The 5,793-nt window shown below is 35.6% G+C and overlaps 1 long non-coding RNA gene across 1 annotated transcript; it reads left to right on the top strand.

Annotated features, from left to right (window-relative positions):
- The first annotated feature begins 15 nt into the window (after window positions 1-15).
- Window positions 16-1,890, top strand: LOC140856044 (uncharacterized). Its single transcript, XR_012139455.1, has 2 exons — window positions 16-153; window positions 1,140-1,890. It is a non-coding gene; the product is annotated as an uncharacterized lncRNA (long non-coding RNA).
- Window positions 1,891-5,793: the final 3,903 nt, after the last annotated feature.

Raw genomic sequence — 5,793 nt, 5'->3', positions numbered from 1 at the left:
AAAAGTTCAGGGTCAGATACCAAATGAGCAGTTAAGTCAGAGTGACACTAGCTCCCCTACCCATCCTAGACCACCTTGCACACCAACTAGGTGCAGTTCAATAGAGTTCCAGACTCAGAAAACATCATATCTCGGTTGATCTCAATGATGATGGTAGGTGAAAATGACCTTGTAACTTATCTGAGAGATAATTTACTCTATAGTATATGACTGCTGTTTAAAAAGCAATATCACAGATGAAATCGAATTTAAAACATAGTGACATATGCTTGGATAGATAAATGACGATAATCCTTACCAGAACTACATGGAATAACTTCCTGACAAGACTCATATGCTAAACTATATGTTCATTTCTATTTAGTCCCTTGTGTGTGCAGTATATGTCTCTATGAATTCTCATGTTTTCTGTCCAAGAGTGACAAACATGTGATAAGAAAGATGGCCTTTTAGCAGATCTGACTGTTTCTGCTTTAACTATATAAAGACTTGCACATATGTTTTTAATGCTCTTGATTGCGGTTGGCATTATGATTTATAAAATTTAAATTTATTCAGCTCCATCTGGGTTAGTTTTCTTAGGCTGAAGTTCAATAGAGTAGAAGTTAATCTGTGCCATTTATTTATTACTTTTGTCATCCATGATTTGCTGCAGAGCAGTCTTTTTTTTTTTTGTTACTGATGTGATCTTGTATCAGTGAATACTTCGTAAAGGGAGAGCCACTGTCATATTTAGGTTTCCTAAAATAGGTTCTGAGGATTGATTTTCTGGATTTTACCTATGGAGCCGGAAAAAAAAAACTGTGATTTGGCGATCATATTTTGCTGATTATGTAGTTGGACCGGCAGAAAGCTTGAGTTGCCAACATGGCTCAAATCTTATTATAAGTTGTTGAATGAAATTGTGTTTTCAATTCATCTTGTTTTGTGTGTATTATACTTCGTTAGTTGATAATTAAGCCCATAAACTTCTTGTTATCGACTCAATCAAATAAATTCCACTGTTTTTTGACTGTCTCTTTTGTCAATGTATGCTAGCCAAAAGGTGCTTCCTTGTTATGTTTTCAGTAGGTATTGTTTTTTGTCTTAAATTATTTATCACAAAAAGCTTATTTTTCATTATGTTTACATGTTAGCAGGTGGTGGCAAATGAATTGCTACGTGACATTGATCAGTCTATGATTATCTAACTGATCCAATGACACAAAGATGGGCTTCAATACCTTAAGTGGAAAAGCAGACTGTTGGTTCCACATTGTTTTGAGATGAAAAACCCACCTAATCTAAATGCCTGCCCTCATTTTGGCTGAGATTTCGATATCCAGAAGCTTCACTTCGCTTCATTAAGGCTGTTGCAACCTTGATCAGCCGGTAAATAAGTTTGTGGATCAGAATACCATGGTAATAAGTTCAGGAAAAGAAGAAAAAGAGTTGAGGATCGTCATTAGCCTTTGTGCATACCAGAAATTGGCCAAGAGTCCCAGCATTTTTCTATCTTATTAACTTGGCTCCTATCTATCCAAGACCACAGCCATAGGCCTGTGTCAAACTTCAGTGATCTTATCTGCTAGGTGAATGTGGTTTGAGTTTGATCATCTGATTTTGCTCGAGAAATGAGTTCTGCTGATTCTGCAACTAAGATATCTGGCCAGGTTGATGGTAGGCCTATGTGTTAGCTGAGTCGCAGTGCATGAAAAAACTTGAACTCAAAGTACTTGTAAGATACTAGCTCTGTAGCCTCCTAACTGACAGGTCCCTTTTTTAGGCTAAGTAGGAGTTTTTTTTTTTTTAAATTGGCATTTGCATAGTCCTTCAAATTTGCTTGTGTTATGGATAATTTATTTTGTAAGATCCTTAATTGCGGCCAATTCCTTATTTTCCTTCAAGGAATATGAAGGGAATGCCACCTTTGGTTTGAACTCAGAACTTCGCCACAGCACATGCCAAAGAGAGGTATGCCAACCAGCAGAACCAAGCCCCATTAGTTTGACTCCTTGCTATATAGTAGGGTTCTGAAAAATTGAGATAGTTGTTTGTAAGTCAATGATGAATTTTATCTCAAATTAATCATTTCTTTCCATAATTGTATCAGTTTCTGAATGCACGGCAGATGAATTCGGAGACCTTGAGTTTTCCCTTTGGCAAGGATATAATGGTCCTTATAAACATCAACAGACGTGTATATTAACATGGATATTACCACTTCGATACTATTACTGTTGGACATTGCTACCATTATCAGAGTTGAACTTGTCCAAGATCATGCACTGGTATCTCATATGGAACCCAAGTCCTTATATAATGACAGAAGCTGAGTTATTGCAAATCTTTAGAAATGGTGGTAGCTTATGTAGTTCTACAGAATAAGCTAGGAGAAGATTTATTCTGTGTGAAGAAGCAAGAGACTTTTACTTACCATGACCAAAGGTGCCCACAGAACAGGCCAAATGCAGCAGAGTGATAACCCCGGAGGGGACTCCCCGGTGGTAGGGGATAGGAGACGGACATCTTGGGAATGAATTGTATGGACTATCTTAAACACTGCAACATTTGTTAAATCAATGGAGACTATCTAAAAACATTGCCAAACACTTGCTCCTCAAATGTTTGAAGGAACTAGTGCATTAAGCTATTCATGAGGGCTAACTTGATCCTTTTCTCTGGGAATCTTTGTTAAGGAAATCCTAGACGGTTCTAATTATCATCTGGGTATGATCAATTCTAGATTTGGCCAAATGGCCATCCTATCTCTTCTATATTCATAAGGATTTTAAACTTTTTATTAGTGGCATCGAGCAGTTTATTTTAATAGGATCTCTTGTATAGTATTCTCGCTATTGTAGAGTTTAACTACTAAGCTTGGCATGAAGAAAGCAGAATGCTTTGGAAGAATCTTCTATAGTTTGGGAGGGATCTTTAATGATAAAAAAGGAAGAATCTGGGTTTTTGATGAACTAGGTGTGGCATTTGTTTCATTATTCATTCTATTGTTAATGAGTTCTGGTGGTTGGCATGATCAAGTGGCAATGATGTTTGTTTGAGTGGATATGGAGAGGACTGCTGAAGAGTTTCAGAGAAATGAGGAATGATATAGCTCAGAGTTGTTTTTTTTTTTGGGGGTAGAGTAGCTCAGAGATTGTTTTGGTGATCAGTTTCGCAGCTGCAGGACAAGTGCTTGGTTGGTGTTTACGGTAGACTTTCAGTGGACAGCATGGCCATGGTTGCAACTTGTTGAACTTGTTACATGTTGCCTCCAGCAAACGACAATTACCATCTGTGCTGTGGTTACAGAATAGTTACAGGGGAAGCTTTCCACTTAAATTGAAGTTTTCATGGAAACACTTCTCAGATATGGACTTAATTCTGATATTGGAGAAACAGGGATGACAGATTAAAGAAGACTGATGTAATACTAGAGAGAAGATATTGGCCAGTTTCTTATCAATTTCTCATATTTCCAAATAAATTTTCTATGAATTTCACAAGTTTTCTGGCGTTTAAAGCTCTTCCTCACTTTTATTACGGCGAACATTTTAAGCATTATTTTCATATTGACACTCAAATTGTTGGGTCCATGTCCATTATGATAATTTATGCTGCCTAACTTAGGAGTTGGGACAGACCATGTGTGCTTGCACTGGTGATCCCGGTGCTTTAATTCAACTCATTGAGCTGACAAATGCGATGAGACACATACAAAAGAGTTGGCAAATGGTTGGTTCTATTTTACGTGCATTGTTGCATAATCGAGTCGAATAGTTCAAGTTTGAGTTTGATTCATTAAAATATTTGAATTTAAAAAATTATTCAAGCTACTCAATTCTATAATAATTGAGTCGAGTCGATTCGAATAGCTCACGAGTAATTCGACTCATTACATTCTTTAAAAAAATAATTTATGATATATTTATATAAAAATATTAAGTCAGCAGAGTACAAAAAACGTGGTGGGGGGAGCATTGTTTAATTTAGGTTAGCTCGAGATTATCAATTAAGTTGCTGTGTGTGGTGGCAAGATACTAAACTAATACAACGGCAGAGTTATATGCTTTGCGTATGACCAAACATGCATAATAATGCCCATGGCCATGTCCCAAGCATTTAGAACCTGTTGTCAAAACTATATTGTAAATGTTTTATATGATCAAAAATATTGCCCGCTACAGTGATGGCTTAAAACAATGAAATGACGTTATATAATGCAAATTTCTATTTAAATAATTACTTCATTTTGAAATCGATATTGAAAAGCTAATATTTGTTAAAAATTTTGAAACACTTGTGTCAAAAGGCTCCATTATGACTAATGTATGTAAATGTAATGTAATCTTGAACCTTTTTTGGATGCCCTGCAAAATTAATACTAACCATGCATCACTGAGATCACCACTGTAGTGCATATATGATGACTTCTATCTGCCATGGACGCTTAAACATCATGAATTTTTAACGGTTATATATGATGCATATTATAAAGCCAAAATGTGGAACCTTACCGTCGAGAACGACACGATCATTTCATGTATACGATAGAGAAAGGCCTCGTATGCAAATCAAAGGAGAACAAAATATATGATTCATTTGCTTATTTAGGAGAAAAATAAGAGAGTATTTTGTTGAAAAAAATTAGAGTCTAGAATCAGAATGAAAATGAGTGATTTCTATTCAATCATTTGATTGAGAGGAGTTTTATTCCGATTTCGATATCGATATGGAATGAAAATGGCTAGTTTACTTAAATTTAATCCTTATTCTTCTTTAAAGATTCAAATTTTATTCCGATTCTGATTTTGATTTTGATTCTGATTTCGATCACAAACCAAATATTTCAGAAGATTTGATTATTCTGATTCCGATTTTCGATTCTAACCTATTATAATTTCAATTTCGGTTGCAAATCAAAAGCTCTATAAGTCTCTTTGTATCGGCTTTTTTTTTCTCTGGTTGCCATTATCATGGGCTGATACTTGGGAGCAATAACAACTATTATTCCATCACTGCACTTTGTCAATGTATCTTGTGCATTTGATTACATATATTATTGTATTATTTTCTTGAGAAAATATATTCATTATTACCATAGCGACCACTTATGCAAGTCTCTACAAAGTTTATCTTACGTCTTGAAGTCCCGTGAAATAGAGCACAAGCACTCCACTCTATGCTTTGACCAGATACACTTTAAAATGATCTGATCTTCCACAGTTCTTACCAATTGGAGAATTGCGTTCAGTAGAAGGTAATTTCTTTGTAAAAGTATACAGTTACATCAAACCCTTCGTTGAGAGTGTTACAGCAGGTACAAAAATAGAGCATACCAGATTCGTACAATCACACAAATAGAGCAGAAAAGAAAAAACAGACATAGAATTTACTTGGTTCGACTGAAAAGTCTATGTCCATAGGCAAGACATTAGAGAAAAATTTTACTATGATGAAAAGAGAATACAATCATTCAGAACTCTCCAAATCCTAACTGCAGTCTGATTTTTCAAATCTCTCACAAAAAAACTATCGAGATTGGCAGAAAGTATAATATTTATACCGATTCATACCGCGGGGTACAACACCTCCGCACCTCCCAATGAAGTTAGTGGTGGGCTTCGGACATGGGCCTATCCTCCGCTACCACCATAGACCTTCCAAAAATTCATTCAGATCGCAACATAGGTTTTTCGAATTGGATTAAGTTCGAGCCCATAAAAAATATCCAAAATTCAAGCATATTAACCGAGAGAATAGTAAAAATACACATCAGACAGGAAAATATCTTAGTCATACTTATATATTCAT

This window comes from Elaeis guineensis, chromosome 3 (assembly GCF_000442705.2).
Source record: "Elaeis guineensis isolate ETL-2024a chromosome 3, EG11, whole genome shotgun sequence".
Taxonomy (NCBI): Eukaryota; Viridiplantae; Streptophyta; class Magnoliopsida; order Arecales; family Arecaceae; genus Elaeis; species Elaeis guineensis.
This window is presented reverse-complemented; position numbering and strand designations above follow the sequence as displayed.